Genomic DNA, 23,005 nt, shown 5'->3' on the forward strand with positions numbered 1-23,005 from the left:
AGGTTAAAATTAATGAATCAGCTGTGTCCCTCCTTTTCCTGTTGCCTTCTTCTGCAATATTTACAAATTAAGAAGCCCATGTAACATGGAGGATCACCTCTTTGAAAGGACAGGAAAAAAAATCTACAGCCATTTCTCCAGTGTCTGTGAAACCAGACAGCCCTCAGCCAACATTATCACCCTTCACTTGAAGTCATGTATCACTATCTGGGAACAAAGACCCCAGCCTCTTCTAGCGCAAGCTCTCATGTCCTCATAACATCAAGTGAATCTTTTTTTTTCCATCCCTTCCAACTTAATGACAGTCTTTCTATAGCTGTGCAACCAGAACTTCACACAGTACTACACATGGTCTCACCAACACTTGTACAGCTCTATCACGAGATCCCAACTTTTGTACTCAATACCCAGCCCCATGAAGGCAAGCATTATTTTTTTATTCAATTTGCTAACTTCCTTCGAGTTCCACAGGCTCTTAGTTGGGACATTGACTAAAACCAGTATTCTATATTGGCAAATTTTAGAAAGGGCGTGGCACCAAGGAACTTTTAAAAATTCACACATAAGTTCCAGCATTCTGAATCACGGCAAATTATTTGCCCAGACTATTATGTACAAATCAGATGTCACATTGTGAGGCAAATTTCTTGGAAGTTTGTAGCATTTATGTCACACTGAAAACTTTAGCTCACAACATTTTTATGGACCAAAGGGGCTTGCAACTGAAGGGGAAGTCAATTCACTCAACTCATCTGCCACTTCTTTATTGCATTAGGCTAAAATTAATAATATCTCACTGCTCTCTCCATCTGACACTACTTCAGGTGTTGCAGATCACCTGAACAAAAAACTGAATATCTGAAATGCAAAAGCTACTCAAGATTTCACTGAATGAATTTACCGGTAGTCAGAAACTGTTGAAAACAATTAAAATAAATACCATAACAGAGAGGAATTTCAGAAAGGAATTAGGAGAGCAAGGAGGAAGCATGAGAAGGCCTTAGCAAATAGGATTAACCCCGTGCCTTTCTATGAATATATATGAACAGAAGGATGACCAGAGTGAAGGTTAGGCCTTGTCATGATAAAGGAGGTAACATGCCTGAAGGCAGAGGAAATAGGGAGGATCAAAGAAAAATAGGGAAAGTTCAGGTTGTCAAGTTGTTTTATATAGGTCAGCACAACATCGTGGGTCAAAAGGCTTCCTCTGTGCTATAATGTTCCATGTTCAAACGATGAACCAAACTGTTTTGATCTGCCCAATTATTTTTCCCAAATAATAAATTTCATAAATTACTGAAGGCAAGAGATAAGAACGAGAATACTCCAATGTAGTGCTGAGGCTACAGATTCCAATTACAAGCATAATTTTGAACTTTAGCAGGTCTTTTTTATTAATTTTGATAAAAAGGCTGATAGCTAGCCAGAAGGTATTTTTATCAATACAATTTATTCATTTATTGCTAAGGTTCAACAAAAATCAGATAATTCATCCAAAATCTTGTTTGAACTCTGAAATCTGAGAACATAGCAGAAAACATGCTCAGGAACTGCAAGGGAATAATAAATTAAACACACAATTATGCTGGAGAAACCCAGCAGGTCACACAGGAAGTAAAGTTACTTCTCCACATTGGAGAGACTAGTCGCAGGTCGCTTCACTGAGACCTCCGCTACAAAAGTAGCCAACCATTTCAATTCTGAGATACTCTCCCATGCCCACATCTGTCCATGACCTTGTGTACTGTCCCATCCTGACTACCTGCAGATTGGAGGAACAACACCACATTTTCCATCTGGGCACTCTCCAGCCAGATGTCATTAACATCAACTTCTGCTGACCAGCTTGCCTTTTCTTTACCCTCCCCCTTTCCAGCTTTTCCAGTTCTCCCCTCCCTTCCCCCTCCACCCACCTAACCATCCCTCCTCATTCCTGTTGTCCCCTCCTCCACCTATCGCCTTTACCACCCCCTCTTGCCCCCCCACCCCCATCCTTTTATTCAGATGCCTGCTGTAGGGCTCAAGCCCAAAACATGTTATTTATTTTTATCTTTGCTACATAAATGACACTGTTTGACCAGCTGAGCTTCTCCAGCATTTTGCATTTTTACTTCAACCACAGTGACTACAGATTTTCGTGACTTACTTCAAGGTCATTGTCATCTGATTGTACAAATACATCCAGACATAGCAGCAGTAATAATAAATTAATAAATAAACATACATTGAAAGTTGTTATTACTACCACTCCTGAGAAAAGGCCAAGTCTAGCTTAGGCCTAAAATCACTGCATGCTTTTAACATTTTAGTTTCTTGCCAGTAAACAATGTTTTGAGAGGCTACATGGATCTCCCTTAAGAAGAGAATCTTGTTCTCTCCATTTTTTTTCCTGACAGGTTTTGAATCAGCTGGATGTTTGGAAAAATTACCAAGCTCCAGACTCTAAAGTGAGCTTCCCAGCAACCCAGACATAACATTTCTGTTTTGCCGATCATACAGTGAAGATTCCATTTTATGGGAAACATATTTCACTTATCCAAATACAAAGCCAAGATTTGGGGATATTGTAAACAGTTTAACAAACATAAAGCGTGCTCATCATTAGTAAGGGACTTGTTGGCAGAGAATCAACAGGATTCAAGAGCAGAGCAATTGTCAGATTCCTGGAACCTGACCATCAACAGCTACCCTTCCAATTTTCAGGGTGCCATACACAGAAGAGCTGGGAAAAACTCAGCAGGTTACGCAGCATCTATCAGAAGAGTAACCAATGTTTCGGGCCTGTGCCATTTATCAAGGTATGAGCAAAATGCAGACAGGTGCCTGAATAAAAAGGTAAGGGGGGGGGGGGGGGGAGAAAGAGGAATGAGGAAGGGCCAGGGAAGAAGTATAAGCTAACAGGCAAGAGAATATAGATGGATATGGGTGGGAGGGTACAAGAAAAAAAAAAGCTGAAAAGTGTTCGGGAGGGGGTTGCTCGAAGTGGAGAAGAAAAATGGGGTGCGGAGCTAGAGAAAAAGGACAGGGAAAGAGAGGGGTTTAACAGAAACTGGAAAAGTCAAGATGTCTTCAGGGCATTTATATTTGAGAACAAGACCCCAGGCAAGGGTGTCCTGTATGCTGCAGGGTGGCTTATTACAGTACTGGAACTGTATAATTCAGAGATCAGTTAAAGCAGAGAGATGATTTCTATGCCGCCCTCCTCCCCCACACCCCACCATTTTTGTCATTAATCATTCCTTGGTGCAGCCAATCCAATAACAAAAGCTAAAATTATCTTCATCCCACTGAGGAACAATTGTTAATGGTAAAATAGATGAATGGAGCATTGCAAGTTCTTCATGTAGATAGCAATAGCCCCTTTCACACTGGCACCTTGTCTAATAATTAACGGCCAATACCAGTTAAGAGTTCAGTGTGAAAGCTCCTTAATCAGCATGCAGATGTCAAATCATGCCGGGATGGACTGCCTAGATAGGGTGTATCACCCTGGGGTCATCTGACGCCTGCATGCCAATTAACCCAATGTGAAAGGGACATGGACTGTCCAGGGACAAAGTAGTGAGGCATTGAGGATGTTTTTGCATGAATGCAGGAACATGAAGGAAACAAAAGTCCAACCTATAAATTTCTAAAGGATCGTGGGAAGTTGCAGCAAGAGAGTGAGCGCTCGCATGCACGATGGTGGACATGCCCTACCAGAATTCCATCCAGCAGAGAAACCCCTCCATGAGTGTTCCATGCATACAACCCTTTCTCTGCCGCACGGAGTTCTGAGAAGGCAGGTTCACAATCACTCTTTCCAACTGTCTTTATAAATTGTGCGCTACTTCTGCTATCACTTTCCCATGGTCCTTTATAATTTTAATAAACGTTTATATAGGTTAGCACAACAGCAGGGGATGAAGGGCTCATACTGTGCAGTGCATAATGCTTAATTATGTTGTATTTAAACAAAATTAATCATGCCTAATTAAAAGATCATACACTGATCAAATTTAGGGCACCATCGCTCAATGCATTACTCTAACATCATCAGTGAAGGATAGACCCCCTATCACCAGGGATGCCTTGTGATGAGTGTGAAAGGACACAGAGAACCGGTTAACAGTGGTCCAGTGTGAACAGCAAAAATGACGACTTCAACCGGTTCACTGAATGGCCAATTTACTGGTTAGCCAGTGTTTAAAGGACCAATGATAACCATTTGATGACCTTAGCACTGATAAAATCTATGATGAATGTAGCAAAGTCCCAGTAATAGCATTCAGCTAATGTCATCCGCAACACATTGTCAATGTCCTCAGCAACACAATCCACATTCGGCGTGGAAGAGGTACCTTCAAGAGGCATCCTCTGCAAAGAACAAAATTATTAGTTGCCAAATGCCCTCTGATTCCTAAAGATAAGCATCTGATGCTGCTCAACCAAGTTTGAGTGTTGCATGGGGCACTATATACTCAAGATTCCTGTATAGAATTGTTACTCAGCAATTTCAAAGAATGAAGAAGTTAAATAATTTCTGGTGGCAATTCAAGATGGCAAAGTTCAAAAAGTTCGCATCAGTCACAAGGATACAACAAGCACATGTATTGTTCAAGGACATGATCAATGCCAACTCTGGATCCAAAATGTGTCACGATTCATTTTACTATGTTTGGAATAATGCAGTGGAAATAAATTATGAAGGTTAACAACTAAACTGAACTTATTTTGAAAATTAGCATGCCACAAAATTTGTTTTGCAACTACATGAACAATGCACCTTCTCCATTCAAAATCCTTTGATCATATTCCTGTCAACTTTTCCTTAGTCAAAAAAAATCACAATTTATTGCTCAAAGCCTCCAGCTGATTCTACGAGCACATTCTCCCACGTCTCTCTAAAATTCCACCCATCTTTTTCATGGTTTATATAGGCAGTCCCCAGATAATGCAAGAATTCAGTTCTTCAGAACTGTCCGTAAGCAGATTTCCAACAGCATCATCCATTTTAGAGCAAGAGTTATGCAGTTCTGTAGCAATGGCCAATTTGTTTGGCCAAGCTAGTCCCATTTGCCTGCATTGAGCCCATACCCATCTTAACCATCACTGTCATTCACTTGTCACAATCCTTGTATAAATATTCACCCTAACACCACCCATAATTTAAGTATTATAAACAGTATTCAGTTAGAATGCAAACTACAAAATATATTACTTTTGAAAAATGCTTTTAAAGTGCATGGAGAATTTGGAAAAAGTTAATTTCCCTGTCACTTTATCAGTATGTGTGGAGTCACTGCATTAATCAAGAAATGGTAGTGTCTCACAGCTCCAGTGACCTGGGTTAAATCCTGACCTCTTTTCCTCTGTGCAGTTTACAGGTTCTTTCTGCAACTGAGTGGATTTCCTTGTGGTGCTCCAATTTCATCTCACATTCTAGAGTTGTGCTGCCTGTTACATTAAATTATTCCTATAAATGTCACCAATGGAGGTGGGTGGAAGGAGGAGTAGGATGAAATTGCTGAACATACAAGATTATCAGGAAATAAGGGGGAAGAGCAGGATTGATTAGAGCTTTGGTGTAAACTTAATGGACCAAATGGTTTCTTTTTAAGTAAAGCACAAGAACCCTAGATAATTTCACAGTATTTCTTAGTGCTGAATTTTGACCAACAAATATCTGGTCCAAAATATTTGTGTCCAAAAAAAATCCCTTCATTTGCTTAGATAGCCTTCTTTGCAGTGTGTCATTCAGCTAGCTAGCTACATTAACACAAATGTTGGGATATACAAAACTGTTAATTAATAATCCCATTAAAACATTTAACTGAAAGCAAAGCCTGTGCAATGATCATTATTACACAAAGTGGACTGCTGAATACATGGCCAGAAATAATTATGTTTTTTCAAAGAATACCAAATCAACTGACATTTACAAAGCAATTTACAAAGGATTCTTCAATTGAAATCATGCACTGGTTGAACTCATTTGCTACTTACTCAACATATCTGCCAACAAAACAGTTATAATACATCTTAAAACTAACATACAAGAATAAGGATAAAAAATGTAATCTTGCAAATGTCAGCCCTTTAATACAAGAGAAAACTAAAGTCATCTCTGAAAATGCAATGATAGACATGACCTGAAAATTTTTCTGCAAGATGACAACCAAAACATCACAAGAACAGTTCACTCAAGGCAGAAAAGGCTGAGGACCCTATGATATCTGTCTCTGAGGGAAACATCAGAACATCATTCAAGAGGGTGAACCCTCACAGGGAGTCAGGCCCTGACGGCACACCTGGCAAGGAACTGAAAATATGCACCAACCAACTAGCCAGAGTGTTAACAGACATTTTCAATCTCTCATTGCAGCAGTCAGAGGTTCCCAACTGCTTCAAAAGGGCATCAATCATCCCAAGAAGTGTAGTGCAAGTTCCTCAACGACTACCACCCAGTAGTGTTAACTTCTACTCTGATTAAATGCTTTGCAAGGCTGGTCATGGCCAGAATTAACATGTACCTAAACAAAGATCTGGACCCACTGCAATTCATCTATCGTCACAATTGCTCCATAGCAGATGCAATATTGCTGGCTCTCCACTCAGCTCAGGGTCACCTCGAAAACAGCAATTCACATATATGGCTGTTCTTCATCGACTGCAGGTCAGCTTTCAATACTATTATTCCTTCAATGCTGGTTAAGAAGATACAAACACTAGGCCTCTGTACCCCCCTCTGCAACTGGATCCTTAACTTTCTCATCAGAAGACCACAGTTGAGGGGAGTCACGTGATGGAGTAGTGGCCGGACGGTGAACTCCAGCCCTCTCCAGAAAAGTCGGGAAAAACAAGAGAAAACACAAAGGCACAGAAATAAAAGTTACAGAAAAGTGAGTATAAAGGTGGAAAGAAGATGGCGACAAAAAAAGAAAAGTCGAAAGCAACGGTAAGAAGAGAGGAAGAGAAGACAAAGGAGGAAAAAGGTGAAGGCCTTACCTGTCCGAAGAGGCCCGCTGCGGAGAGAGAAACCCGCTCCCTCAGGTCGGTAAATAATGGACTACAAAAATGGCTCGCAGAGCCGAACAAAAGTGCGCAACCGCGCATGCGCGAAGTTTCGCGCATGCGCGATGCGAATGAAAAAAAACACACCGACGGGAGGGGGGACCAGCTGGGGAGTCGATCTCCACAGCCGGCAACGACAGCTGCAGAACACCTGCAGCAAGAAGAGACCACAGAAGACAATAGAAACAAGATAGAAGAGGAGGAAAGGGCAACAAAGAAACAACAGATGGTCAACCCAGAGGAAGAAGAAGAGGAAGAGTATGGTGAAATAGAAGAAGAAAAGAGAGGCAAGGTAAAGGATATACTTGCTCTTATTAGAGGATACATGGAATCATTTAAAGAATGGCAAACACAGGAATTTAAGGATTTAAGAAAAAGAATAAGCAACACAGAGGAGAAAATAATTAAAATGGAGATGACCTTAACAGAAATGGGAAAAAAAATGGACAAGATGGAAGAGCGGGCAGTAGCAGCAGAAATGGAGGTAGAAGACTTAAAAAAGAAATTGGAGAAATCTAATAAAAAAACTAAAGAGACACAAGAACTACTAGCTCAAAAAATAGATACAATGGAAAACCATAACAGAAGAAATAACATAAAGATAGTGGGCCTTAAGGAAGATGAAGAAGGCAAGAATATGAGGGAGTTTATAAAAGAGTGGATCCCTAAGACCCTAGGATGTCCAGAACTACAGCATGAAATGGAAATAGAAAGGGCACATAGAGTATTGGCCTCTAAACCACAACCACAACAAAAACCAAGATCTATTGTAGTAAAATTCCTAAGATATACTACAAGAGAAAAGGTACTGGAGAAGACAATGGAAAAAGTAAAAGAGGGCAACAAACCACTGGAGTATAAAGGGCAAAAAATCTTCATTTATCCAGATATAAGTTTTGAACTCCTAAAGAAGAGAAAAGAGTTCAATACAGCAAAGGCGATTTTATGGAAGAAAGGGTATAAATTTATACTAAAGCATCCAGCGGTATTGAAAATATTTATTCCAGGACAGCAAAACAGACTATTCTCGGATCCAGAAGAAGCACGAAAATTTGCAGAACAATTACAAAAATAGACTGAGGGAGGAAGACGGGTAATGAGAGTTAAAATGATCACGACTGATATGTATGTGGGTAAAGACAAAAATAGACTGAGGGATGAAGACGGGTAATGAGAGTAAAAATGATCACGATTGATATGTATGCAGGTAAAGAGGTATAAGAGTGAATAGAGACAATGAGCATACATGAATGTATCTGTACTTAGAGGAAAATATAGATAGTATAGACAAGAATTAATAAGGGAAGGTAATGGAATAGAGAGAATAAGGAGGGAATTAAAAGAGGGACCTTTGTGACATATGAAAAGTGAAATCTTTTCTGGGGGAGGCGGGGTGGGGGGAAATAGCGGTCACTGCACAATCAGTTGACGCTTGCGAGTGGATTCGCAAATCCAAATGGAGAGGGGAGATGTGGTTGTCCGACAAGGGATAAAGGACAACTCAGGAGGTGAAGGGGAGATTGGGGATAAATAAGATAGAAATAGGAGAATAAGGAAAATGTTAGATGTTGTAGGAATGTTGTCTTATGAAGAGTTGAAAATAAGAAAACAGAAATGGAAAAGGAGGAAAGGTAATGATGGAAAAACGGAAAGAGAAGATAAACAAAATATAAAAGGGCTATTAAAGACTATATGTCTTTAAATATTAATGGAATACATAACCAAATTAAAAGGAAGAAACTACCAAATTTAAATGAATAAATGTATTCCATTAGAAAAAAATAACATATTGGTTAAGAAATAATATTGAAATATTCGAACAAGTATAGGAGCCTTACATTAAATACAATAGCGAAAACCTACCGGGGACAAACATTACCTAAGTTGATGGAAGGAGAAGGAAAGAAAAGAATGGACTCAGTAGAATTTCTGGTGTAATTTTGTTGAATGACAACATTGTCTGACTGGATTAATGCAACCTAGATTGTATACCTAAAATGGATGAGAGGGGGGGGTGGGGGGGTGGTTTGGGAGGAAAGGGGGGGGGAGAAAAAGTCACTGTATATGTGTGAAAAGAAATAGTGTATATCATGGCTAATGTGATTTATGGTGTGAAAAATAAAAAAATTAAAAAAAAAAAAAAAAAATAATAAAATAAAAAAAAGAAGACCACAGTTGATACGAATTGGAAACAACGCCTCTTCATCACTGATTAGCAACAAAGGCGCACCCCAAGGATGTGTGCTTAGCCCACTGCTCTACTCATTAAACACCAGTGACTGTGTGGCCAGGCACAATTACAGTGTTATCAACAAGTTTTCCAATGACATCATGGTTGTTGGTAGAATCACAAACGGCAATGAGGAAGTGTATAGGAGGGAGACAGATCAGCTCATTGAATGGTGTAACCACAACAACATCAGCAAAACCAAGGAGATGTTTGTGGACTTCACAAGGAAGTCAGGGGAACATGACCCAAACCTCATTGAGAGCTCAATAGTGAAGAGGGTCAAGAACTTCAAATTCCTGGGTGTCAACATCTCCAAGGATCTGTCCTGGAGGTTCCATGTTTTTTTTTGTAATTCTTTATTTATCACACTATGAACCATATCAACCAATATATTTACAGATGCATCTCTTTAAATTTTCACAGTGACATTTTCTCTTTTTTTTCCCCATCCCTCCCTTCCCCCTTCCCTCCAAAAATAATAAATATTGAACATATAAAATACAAAAGGAATACAAACAAAAAAGACATATCATCTACTTATACACATTAAATCTGATCATGTTTATCTTCTTATCATTTTGGGTGGTGGTGGTCCGAGGCCTGCTCTTTCTGTTATATTCCATATATGGTTCCCAGGTTTTTTCAAACATTGTAACATTGTCTTTTAAATTATGTGATTTTTTTTCCAATGGGATACACTTAAACTTGGTTATATATTCCGTTAATGTTTATAGTCATATAGTCCAAAGTGGCCATCCTATATTTTTATTTTCATTCTTTTACGCCTCTTCACTACCTCCATTCCCTTTTTTCCCATTACTGTTTTTTTAACTTTTCCTTTTTAATCTCAATATATGACAACGCACTTAAGACATGAAATACCCCAACAATCCCCACCAGCAATAACCCTTTAACCCCAAATGAACCTCCCCTCCTTGGACTGCCTCTTGACAGAAAGCACAACTCCCTTTTCCATTCTGTTTGCGAACTTACTCGCAAGCGTCAACAGATTTCACAGTGACCATTATTCTCCCCCTCCCCAAGAGAACACTTTTCCTATACATATAACAAAGCTCTCTCTCTCTTTTTCCCCTTTCTCTTATCCATCATTAAATATACATTATCTTTATTTTATATTTTTACATATTTTTGTATATTTTCTTGCCAGTCATCCTTCTTGTCACTCCTCCTCCTCTCTTTTCCTGTCCTGCAAATGTTCAGCAAATTCTTGAGCTTTCTTTGGGTCCAAGACAGTCTATTCCGTTCCCCAGGAATAAATACTTTGAGTACTGCTGGATGTCTTAATATAAAGTTATAACCTTTCTTCCATAAGATTGTTTTTGCCGTGTTGAATTCCTTCCTCTTTAAAAGTTCGAAGCTTTTGTCTGGGTAAAAAAATATTTTTTGTCCCTTATATTCCAACGCCTTATTGTCTTCTCTAACCTTCTTTCTTGCCTGCTCCAGTATGTCCTCTCTTGTCGTATATCTTCGAAGTTTTACCAATATCTCGGTTTTTGATGTGGTGGCGGTTTCGGTACTAGTGCTCTATGCGTCCTTTCGATTTCTATTTCTTCATGTGAATCTGTTGTTCCCAACACCTTAGGGATCCATCGTTTTATAAATTCTTTCATATCTGACCCTTCTTTCAAGCCCACTATTTTTATGTTGTTTCACGTACTGTAGTTTTCCAATACGTCAATTTTTTGTGACAATAAATCTTGTCTCTAATTTTCTTTTGCTCTCTTCCAACTTCCCTCTTAAATCATTTATCTCCATTTCTACAGCAGCTTCTCGTTCCTCCACATTTTCTACTCTTTTCCCTATTTCAGTCAATACCAACTCTAAGCTTTGCATTGTCTTCAACTCTTTTCATTTTTTTGATTGAACTAAATTCTAATGATAGCCATTCTTTTAATGACCTCATTTATTCTTCAAAAAAGGCTTTATTTAAATTTTGTTCTTCTATTTTACCATCTTCTTTGAAATTCTTGGTCTTCTTCCTCCTCTTCTTCTGTGTCAGTATCTATGTCTGTGTCGTCTTCTTCTCTTATCTGTGTATCTTCATCCTTCTCTGGTGAGCTGCTTCTGTATCCTTGTTGGGCGGCCCCATTGCTGTTCATCATCTTCCCGCCCTTCATTCTCTTTCTCACCACTCTTCTTTTCTTCTTTCTTGTTTGCTTCCCCCAGCCAAACGCCCCGATACTGGGTGTCTCTCATCTGGCCGCTCCGCAGCTGGCCACTCCTCAGCTGAGTCCCCCTCCCGCCGGCGTTAACCTTTTACTTGTGCACTGTGCATGCGCAGTTGCACACCTCTTCTTGGCTCTGAGAGCCATTTTTGAAGTCCGCCAGTCGGGAGGACACTGCTCCTCTGGGGACTCACCAACATCGGAGATTGCCCACTCCTCTCCACGGTGGCTCTCTGCTCCGTCGTGCAGGTAAGGCCTTCTTTCTTCTCCAGTGATTTTACTTCTTCCCTTTTCTCTGGTATTCTTACTTTTTCTCTTTTGGGTGCCTTCTTCTGTCTCTTCTCTGTAACTTTATCTTTCTCTTCCTGTATTTAATGTTTATTGAGCTCTGATTTTTCAAACTTTTTTCTTCTCTGGAGAGGGCTGGTTCCACTCGACCAGCCACTACTCCATCACGTGACTCCTCTCCTGGAGCCTCCATGTTGATGCAATCTCAAAGAAGTCTCACCAGCTGCTATACTTTGAGGTGTCTGAGAAGATTCTGTATGTCACCAAGGAGACTCGTAAACTTCCACAGGTGTATCTTGGAGAGTATTCTAGCTGGTTGCATCACTGCCTGGTATGGAGGCGCCAACTCTCAGGACAAGAATAACTCCAGAGGGTTGTTAACTCGATCTGCAACATCACAGGCACCAGACTTCACTCCATCAAGGACATCTACATGAGAAAGTGTCTGAAAAAAGCATCCTCTATTCTCAAAGACTCCCACCACCCAGACCATGCCTTCTTCACTCTTCTACCATTGAGGAAAATTACAGGAGTCTAAAGACAAGCACTTAGCAGCACAAGGACAGCTTCTTCCCCACTGCTATCAGATTCCTGAATAATTCATGAACCAAGGACATTGCCTCACTTTTTGTGCACTATTATTTTTATTTTTTATAGTAATGTTATAAGATGGTTATAATATGAATGTTTACACTATGTGGCTGCCACAAAACACCAAATTTCATGACTTGTTCATGACAACAAATTCTGATTCTAAGATGTCTGAACAGATACCAGCACGCAAAGATTTATCACTGCATTCTTAATTCCGACATTCTACAAAGGTTGCTGTACCCTCAGCTCTTCATCCTGTGCACTTCAGGGCTTCTCTTAACACCAAACATTTTGTCAGTGACCACATGGCTCATTTATTAACATGATCATAGTGCTATAAACTAGCACAAAATAGATCATTGCCAGAATAAACTACCTCTCACACAACCCACCAGCAATGCATTGTGTAAATGTCAGAAATGAAATTACTGGCATGAAGATGGATCAAGGGAAGGGTTAAAACCACAATGCTGGTAAAACTCAGCAGGTCAAGCACTTTACTTTATATAACTAAGATACATAACCAACGTTTCGGGCTTGAGCCCTTCATCAAGGTAGACCAGCATTATGTTTTTACTTTAACCACAGCGTATGCAGGCTTTAATATTTTACATCAAGGAAAGGGATAAGAAACCAGCAAAATGGAGAGTTTCCAGGGATGATGGGAGTGGGGGATAAGAACACAGATAGAGAAGGAAGATAAAGGGAGTGGGTACCATCTGAATGAAGCAGATCTGTCAACCAAGCGTACAAATAAGACCAGTGATGATCGAGTTATCAGAGCACAATGTATAGATGCACTGAAATTCTCACTTGCTGCAGCCACACAGATACATAACACAGCAATAACAGGACAAAGTAAATGATCACATTGCACCATGATACAGAAAGAGAAATAAAAGGATAAATAAACTTCTATCCCAAAAAAAAGTTAAAGGAGGAAATGTTGCCAAAGTTAAGTGAAGATAAAAAGACATGTACAGCTTCAATAATTGCATAGACAGGTCAATAACAAATGTTATTCTTAAATCATATAATGGTTATGTCATTTGGCTCATCATGTCCACGTCAGCTCTCTAGTTCCAGTCCCTTAGCATTTTTCCCCCCAATATCTGACAAATGTATTTCATGATAATATTTACCCAATTCCTTCTTGAAGTTATCATTGAAACCTACCTCCACCACATCTGCAGGCAACACATTCTATATTACAATCACTCACTGCATAGATAAGAATTTCTTTGTGTCATCATTAATTGTGTACACTCATATCTGTTTTGCTATCCCAAGGCACCCAGTCTGATTATTCAGGTGACATTATCAATAGAGATTTTTTTTTTTTTAATTTCATTGGTCAGCCTTAGATTTAACTCTCATTCCAACCATTTAAGTACACTCAATCAATTTGGGCAGATGAATTCAATGGTGATTCACGTCAACCTAAAACTTGCTTTTCCTAAAGATGAGTTTCACTTGAATGATTATTTCTTGAACCAAACAAACAAATCTATATACGTTAAACACGAAAGTCTGCAGACACTGATAGTAGTGCAATGCATGCAAGTGCTGGAGAACCTCAGCAGGAAATGCAGTATCTATAGCAGTGGTTTTCAAACTTTTTATTTTCACTCACATATCACCTCATGTAACCCGTTACTAATCTCAGAGCACCTATAGTATAGGGATTACTTAAAAGTGGTATGTGAGTGGAAAAAGATTGAGAACCACTGCTCTAGACCCAATTGTTACTGAAATATTTTGCTTGAGAAAGATTGTCACTTGCCCATTTCCTTTGGAGTTCTGAAACCAAGAATATAACAAGTTAATTAGGTATGATTAAAACAGTGGTTTTAAAACTTTCTTTCCACTCACATACCACTTTACATAATCCCTTACTAATCACAGAGCACCTATGGCATAGGGATTACTTAAAGTAGTATGTGAGTGGAAAGAAAAAGTTTGAAAACCAATTATCTATAGAAAGTAAAGGGTGACCAATGTTTCGTACCTGAGCCCTTCATCAAAGTATGAACAAAAAGGATGGAGGCAGCTGAACCTCTTATGCAGATGGCATAGCAGCACTTTGCATTGTTATTTCAATCTTGTTTTTAAAAAGTTGCTCCAAAATTAGTTTGCGGTCAATGCTATATGTCCATGGCAGTTCAATAAATACAGAGCATCATTAGGCTTTTTCAAGGGCATTCTGCACTAAGAATGCGCCTGAAGAAGCAGAAGCAGTCCTTTAAATTGCCGTTCAGGTGGCAGCGTTTAAAGTGCAACACTGGCCACCTGAAAGGACAGCTGCACCGGGGATGCGCATCTAAGCGCATTTTGGCTCCTGTTCCTTGGGCCGTCAATTCAGAATGGCTGGCTGTCAGGTGGGACAGCCAGAGCGGGCTATCAGCGTGGGGACATCCTGCGCGGGACGTCCCCACACTGATCCCACTGCCTCGCTCTCTCCCCACTCACAGGGCTGGAGCGGCTGGCGGGAGAGGAGGCTGGAGCGGCCAGCGGGTGAGTACGGTGCTCGAGTCGGTACCGGCATTGTTTCGGCCAGCCCCCTTCCTCCCCCGCCGGCCGCTCCAGCCCCCTTCCTCCCCCGCCGGCCGCTCCAGCCCCCTTCCTCCCCCGCCGGCCGCTCCAGCCCCCTTCCTCCCCCGCCGGCCGCTCCAGCCCCCTTCCTCCCCCGCCGGCCGCTCCAGCCCCCTTCCTCCCCCGCCGGCCGCTCCAGCCCCCTTCCTCCCCCGCCGGCCGCTCCAGCCCCCTTCCTCCCCCGCCGGCCGCTCCAGCCCCCTTCCTCCCCCCGCCGGCCGCTCCAGCCCCCTTCCTGCCCCGCCGGCCGCTCCAGCCCCCTTCCTGCCCCGCCGGCCGCTCCAGCCCCCTTCCTGCCCCGCCGGCCGCTCCAGCCCCCTTCCTGCCCCGCCGGCCGCTCCAGCCCCCTTCCTCCCCCGCCGGCCGCTCCAGCCCCCTTCCTCCCCCGCCGGCCGCTCCAGCCCCCTTCCTCCCCCGCCGGCCACTCCAGCCCCCTTCCTCCCCCGCCGGCCACTCCAGCCCCCTTCCTCCCCCGCCGGCCGCTCCAGCCCCCTTCCTCCCCCGCCGGCCGCTCCAGCCCCCTTCCTCCCCCGCCGGCCGCTCCAGCCCCCTTCCTCCCCCGCCGGCCGCTCCAGCCCCCTTCCTCCCCCGCCGGCCGCTCCAGCTCCGCAGTTCCCGCGCTGACAGCCCAGCCAGCTGCCCCTGCTCCAACGTCCTGCGCCAGGGGAAGGGGCAGCTGGGAGAGGAGCTGTCAGGCGCTCGCCAGCTGACTGTGGTCCCAAATGCAGCCGCTTTTAAGCGGTTGCATTCTGATGGTTGGGGAGGCCACTGTGCTGCAGCAATTATCCCTCTCGGAGGAGGATTACAAAGTTCACCTTGCAAGTGCCTCCTGCACATTCAGATGGCCTCCCAACAGCCGTAAATTGCCAAAATATGCAGCTTTACAAGCGGGGCAATTGGCCACCTGAAAGTGCCTATTAAGAACAGAAGCATTCAAATGAAAAATTTGGAAATGATGAGCAGGTCAAAAGCACATGGGATTAAAAACAATTAACATTTCTGATTGATACCTTTCATATCATTTCCCATTGATATATTACCAGACCCTTGTTATTTCCACTGTAGAAGTCTACAGCACAGGCCCTTTGGCCCACAGTGTTGTGCCACCGGAATAACCTACTCGAAAATCTGCTAGAAATGCTCCACTTACAGACCCCTCCAATCTTCTCAATTCCATGTACCTATCTAATAGTCTCTTAAAAGATCCCACCTGCTCCATCACTGTTCTCGCAGCAACACATTCCATGCACCCACCGCTGTGTGGAAAAACTTGCCTCTTGCATCTCCCTGTACAATTCCCAAGCACCTTAAAACTGTGTGTGTAAGCCATTTCAGTCCTGAAAAAAACCCTCTGGCCAACCGCATGATCAATGTCTCTCATCATTTTGTACAACCCTCATGCTCTGTCGCCCCAAGTTCACACAACTTATCCTAATAAGGCATGCTTTTCAATCCATGTGAAATCCTTGTAAATCTCAACATCTTCACTTTAGCATCCACATCCTTCCTGTTGTGAGGTACTGAGCACAATATTCCAAGTGAGGTCAAACTAAAGCCTTATGTAGCTGCAACATTACCTTGCAGCTCAAATTCAATCCCACAGTTAATGAAGGCCAACACACCATATGCCTTCTCAACAACAGTAACTTGTGCAGCAACTTTGTGTATCCTATGAACATGTAACCCAAGATCTCTCAGTTCATCCAAACTGCACAGAGTCTTCCCATTAACATTGTATTCTACTGTGGCGGTACACCATCAGGCAGGCAAACCAGCCCCACTTGTCACGCACGCTGCAGGGCAATCGGCCAAAATGGCACCGTCAGGGGTTTCCTCTCGACCTCAGCACCAGGCTCAGAAGCCCGAGCTTGGGGACCCACATGACGCCCTGGTGATGTCAGGGCCCCCCAGCGCGGTTCTCAGCCAGGTCCAGGCTGGGAGTATAAGACCAGCCAGGCAGCCTGCAATAAATCAGTTTTTGCTCACTAAACTCAACCCGTCTGGTTGTGCAATCCTTCAGTTAGCAGTGTAGCCGCCGTCACACTACCTTCAAATTTAACTTACTGAAATGAACCACCACACTTTTCTATGTTAAACTCCATCTGCCACTTCCCAGCACAGCTCTGCATCATATCAATTTTATAAACTCTGGCAACCCTCCAGACGATCCACAACACTACCAACCTTCATGTCACTTCCTAACCGGCCTTTTCACTTCCTCACACAAGTCACACCACTGACCTCCATGGTGAATACAAACCATCTACAGCCACCTTCTCCAGACAATCCAATTCACTATTTGCAAATAAACACTCCATGTATTCCATGCCTCCTTACTTTCTGAATGAGCCTTATCAACAACATTCACCGCTCTACCAATGTAACATCAAAGAATCCAATCTGACTCATGAAACACAGCCTTCCCCTGACAAAGCCATACTGTTTATCCCAAATCAGAATTTGCCCCTCTTACACTTATAAATCTTGTTTTTCCAAAGTCTTTGCCAACAGTTTGCCTACTACTGAACTAAGGCTCACTGGCCTATAATTTCCTGGGTTATCTCCACTCCTTTTCTTAAGCAGGGAAACAATATTTGCAACCCTCCAGCACTTCTGCCCACAGTGACAATGCAAAGATCATCATCAGTAGCTCAGCAATCTCCTCCCTTGCTTCCCACAGTAACCTTGAGTAAATTTCCTTTTCTTAACCTCCTTCTTGGCAATTTTGTCATTCTCTAGAGAACTATTAGTTCCTACCTTCTAAAACCTCTCGTAAACTTTTCATTTCTTAACAAGATTCTCAATGTCGCTTGTACACCATGCCTCAATGAAATGTATTGATGCAGTCAAGAGTTTATGAATTTATAAAAGATTACAAGAATGAAGGATAAAGGGACAACATGTGCCTGGAGGCAGAGGAGGTTAAAGAGATCCTAAATGAATTATTTGCTTCAATATTCACCAGAGGAAAGGACCTTGATCAGGGTGAGGTCGGAATAGGGCAGGCTTGTGTGCTGGACAATATTAAGATGAAGGAAGAGGAAGTGTTCAATCTTCTTAAATATTTTAAGATTAATACCCCCCGCCCCCCCCCCCCCCCCCTCGGGGTCAGACGCAATATACGCCAGTTTGCTGTGGGAAGGGAAGGAAGAGATAGCTGGAGCTCTGACTATGATCTTTGAGTCTTCCTTGGCCATGGGGAGGTACTGGAGGTTTGGAGAATGGCAAATGTGGTCCCCTTGTTTAAAAAAGGTAATAGAAAAAATCCTAGGAATTTTAGACTGGAGAGTCTTGCATCAGTGATGTGAAAACTATTGGAAAGGATTCTTAAAATGGGATTTATTTGCATTTAGAGGAGTACAGTCTACTCAAGGATAGTCAGAATGGCTTTGTGAAGGGAAGGTTGTGCCTCACGAGTCTAATTGATTTTTTAAAATTTTTTAAAATTTAAATTTAGACATACAGCACAGTTACAGGCAATTTTGGCCCAATTTACACACAATTAACCCACATCTTCCCCCCCCCAATACATTTTGAATGGTGGGAGGAAACCAGACCTCTCCCACACCCCCATGGCAAGCCCACATAGACATGGGGAGAACATAAACTCCTTACAGACAGCACAGGATTCAAACCCCAGTCCCCATCACTGGCATTGTAAAGGTGTTGTGCTAACCGCTATGCCAACCATACCTGAGGTAACAAAAGAAATTAATAAAGATAGGGCAGTAGATGTGGTGAATATGAATTTTAGTAAGGCATTTGTCAAGGTCCCCCATGAGAGGCTCATTCAGAAGGTCATGAGGCATGGGATCTATAGAACCTTAGCTGTGTGAATTAAAAATTAGCTTTCATATAGAAAGCATAAAATAGCAATAGACAGCTGGTCAGTGACTAGTGGAGTTCCCCACGGATCTGTTCTGGGACCCCTGCTCTTTGTGATTTTTATGACCTAGATGAAGAAGTGGAAGGATGGGTCAGTAAGTTTGCAGATGATATGAAGGTTGGAGGAGTTGTGGATCATGCTGAAGGTTGTCATGGGTGACAAAAGGATATAGACAGGGTGAAGAGTTGGGCAGAAAAGTGGCAGATGGAATTCAATCTGGATAAATGTGAGGTGATAAATTTTGGAAGGTCAAACCAGCAGGCCAACTATAGGGTTAATAGTCCGACACTTAATAACACTGTGGAGGAACAGAGGGGCCTTGGGATCCAACTCCATACACCTCAAGGTTGCCACACAGGTTGATCGGATAGATTAAGTTTATGTGATACTGGGCTTCATTAATAGGAGATTGAGTTCAAGAATCAAGAGGTCATGTTGCAATTCTACAAATCTCTGGTGAGACCACACTTAGTATTTTGTTCAGTTCTGGTCACCTCATTATAGAAGGGATATACATGCTATGAAGAGGGTGCAGAGGTGATTTATCAGGATGTTGCCTGGAATGGAAAACAAGTATTATGGGGCAAGATTAGCAGACCTGGGATTTCTCTTTGGTGCAAAGAAGGATGAGAGGAGACTTAGAAGTCTAAAAGATTCTGAGAGATATAGATAAGAAGGACAGTCAGCACCTTTTTTCCCCAGGGAAGGAGTAGCAAATAAAGAGAAAGGAGGAAAGTTTAGGGAAAATATCAGGGGTAAGCTGTTTTTAAAATATATATATATATATAAACAGTTGTGGCTGTCTGGAATTCTTTGTCAGGGATGCTGGAGGCTGAAACATTAGGGACATTCTTGGACAAGAACATAGATGGAAGAAAAATAATGGGTTACAAGGTAAGAAGGGTTTCTTTTTTTTTAATATGTAGGTCAGCACAACATCAAAAGACTGAAGGGCCTGTACTGTGCTGTAATGTTCTATGTCTGTAGATATTTTGTCTTCCTAAATGGAGAGATTGAAAAAGAGGAGAGAGTTAGCAAAGATGGATCAAGTGTAGTTGAGGTCAGCGTGGAAGTTGGCAGCAAAATGGATAAAGTTGACAAGTTCATCACTGATGCAGGAAGAGGCACCAATTTAGTCATCAAAGTAACAGTGAAAGAGTCGAGGAGTCTTGCCTGTGTAGGTCTGCAGTTGAGATTGCTCCATATATCCAACAAAAAGACATGCAAAGCTGGGAGTACCCATAAGCTATACCTTTAATTTGGAGAAAGTGAGATGGGCCAATGGAGGAGTTATTGAAGGAGAGTACAAGCTCTGCCAGGCAGAGGAGGGTGGTGGTGGAGGGATACTTGTTATATATGTTAGCCAGGAAGAAGCAGAGAACCTTTTGAGGCCTTCTTTATGGGGGATGGAAGTATACAAAGACTGGGCATCCATGGTGAAAATGAGGCCATCCAGCCCAGGGAACTGGAAGTTGTCGAAGTGATGGAGAGTGTGGGAGGCCTCCCAGATGTAGACAGGAAGGGACTGGACCAAGGGGACAAAGTTGAAGTATGACTTATACCAGTTCAGTAAGGCAGAAGAGAGACAATGGGTCTACTGGGACAGTTGGGTTTGTGAATCTTGGGTAGAAGTAAGAACCAGGCAGTGCAGGGTTGGGAAACAAGCAAGTTAATCAAGGAAGAAAAGAAATAGTAGGCATAAAGCCGAGAGAAGGAATTCACTGCTTAACCTCAAATGTTTAAAGGCACAACCACCAACAGTTAAGCAATTACATTTTGGAAAGTATTAGGTCTGCTAAGTCTGTTTGCCTTCTAGATTGCAAAGTGAATGCCATAGTTCACTGGATCTTAAAAACCACAACTTAAAATAAATATATCCAGAATAGACAAAGGTAAAAGTCAAATATTCAACCCTAACTGCAGTAGTTAAACAGTTATTGATCATATTTTACTGCATTGACTGTACATTCCTAGCTTAACAATATACTCACACAAGGATAGGAACAGTACATCTCAATTAACCTTTCAACCAAACTTGCATTATAAGGGACCTCCAAAATTCCAGTTCTAATATAGTATCTCAACAAAAGAGCTGGAGTAGCATATCCTATCAGCATTTATAGTGGTACTGTGGTCAATAAATCCCTCCCAAAGTTGGATAAAGTGTATTTGCAGGCTTGAATTATAAACAAAGTAGTGGCAACTACCTATTCCCACATCTCCTGGAGCATAAAATTGCCAGAAAGAAACTGTATTAAGAGTGCTGCAGCTGGTCTGCCAGACATCAGTTTTATTTTCTTCAGCTGTAAAGCTTCATACCACAAAATTAAAAATGCCACCATCTTAGTTCATTGAGATACATTGCATGGTTTATAGACAATGAACTGTGCCAATTACCAATTTTGACGAGGCACAAATTGCTGGTCTTGTAAAACCTACATCCAACGTTTGGCAACAGCTATCACGCCCCTTTCATGGACCAAATTACTGGAAATTACACACTGTAACCCAACTGATTCCTTTCAGCACTGAAGCACTCACTTCTTTCCCAAGTAGCATAATCTATCCAACTTTAACATCTGTAATAACAAGTTACCAAAGATTTTTGAAATGATCTAAATGTGTTTCACTGTCAAAATGAACACAATTGAAACTGTAATCAGTCAAGTTCAATGGAAAACAGAGGTTAAGAACGTGTTTTCATTCATAACACATTCACAAATTCACCAACTTGGAAGTTACAGGCCATTAACTGTCAACTATTATTAAAATGTAGCTTTAAAAATTCAATTGAAACACTTAATACATTCAAAATTAAAGTCAGAAGCTCAGAATTTAAATCTGGTATTTAAATATTAATATTTCAGTTATATGGAATGATGGAAAAACTAGCAAAAGGCATTTAAGTGCTGGTGAAACAATAATGATTAATGAGTATGAATTTTATACCTATATGATCATTGTTCAATGTTAGAATGGCACTATAGAATATGGTTGCCTGATGTACAAAATAATCACAAGGTGAGGCATGAGAAAGTACAGTACATTAATCTCCATGGAGGCCTAAAGAAAACTACCAACAGCAGTAGAACAGCTAAAGATCAATTTTAAAGATAGGTAAACTGAAAGAAGTAGTGTGGCTTGTCATGTCTGGAAAGTGCAGTTGTGGTGTCACTACCACATTTGCATTTCACACTGAGCAAACAAAGAATAGCTGGAGGAACTCAGCAGGTCAGACAGCATCCACGGTAGAAATGGTCAATCAAGGTTTCAGTTCTGATTCCTCATCAAAAGTGGAGGGAAGGGTGTGAGAAGCTCGGAGAGGGGCCCAGAGGTGAATCAACAGAATGAGTGAGATGTAGGTGAGACTGCTGGGTGCACAAAAGTCCTTAAATTGATTGAGCTTGTCATTGAGGAGTGTGATGGTAGAGGGGTAACAATTGCTCCTGAACTTGATGGTGTGAGTTTTGTGGCACCTAAACCTCTTTCTTGATGGCAGCTGGGTGGTGTGGTTCTTTGATGATTGCTGCTGCCCTCCGATGGCACTGTTCCCTGAAGATGTACGCAAAAGTGGGTAGGGTTTTGCCTGTGATGTCCTGGGCTATGTCCACTACCTTTGAGTGCTTTACACTCAGGTGTACTAGTGTTTCCATACCAGACCATGATGCAGCTGGTCAGCACACTTCCCACCATACCTTTGCAGAAATTTGTCGTGTTTCTGGTGTCATATCAAACCTCCGCAAACTCGAAGTTGAGGCAATTACTTGCTTTTTTTCACAATGCCATTGGAATATTGGGTCCAGGAACGATCCACTGAGATGATGACTCCCAAGAACTTGTATTTGCTCACCCTCTCCACCTCTGATCCCCCAATGATCACTGGATTGTATACCTCTAGCTTTCCTTTCAACAATCAGCTCAGTTTTGGTGACATTGTTTCCATTTTCAGACCCCATTCCAGATGGACTCTCCTACCTCCTGACCTATCTCCTCTGGGCCATTCTCCAAGCTTCTTTTCCGCCTTCCCCTACCAACTTGAGATAAGCAATATCACCCCCTTCTCGCTAGTTCTGGTAAAGGATCTAGGCCTGAAAGTTGACTGAACATTTCGACACTGTCTGATCTACTGAGTCCCTCCAGCAATTTCTTGTCTAATTAATATTCCAGTGTCTGCAG

The 23,005-nt window shown here is 41.9% G+C and overlaps 1 protein-coding gene across 8 annotated transcripts in view; it reads right to left on the reverse strand.

The window, feature by feature from the left end:
* The window catches only part of LOC138755288 (septin-7), a 196,317-nt gene that overhangs the window by 145,188 nt on the left and 28,124 nt on the right, over positions 1-23,005 (reverse strand). The gene's annotated exons all lie outside the window — the stretch shown is intronic.

The sequence above is a fragment of the Narcine bancroftii genome, chromosome 2, assembly GCF_036971445.1.
Source record: "Narcine bancroftii isolate sNarBan1 chromosome 2, sNarBan1.hap1, whole genome shotgun sequence".
NCBI classification, from domain to species: domain Eukaryota; kingdom Metazoa; phylum Chordata; class Chondrichthyes; order Torpediniformes; family Narcinidae; genus Narcine; species Narcine bancroftii.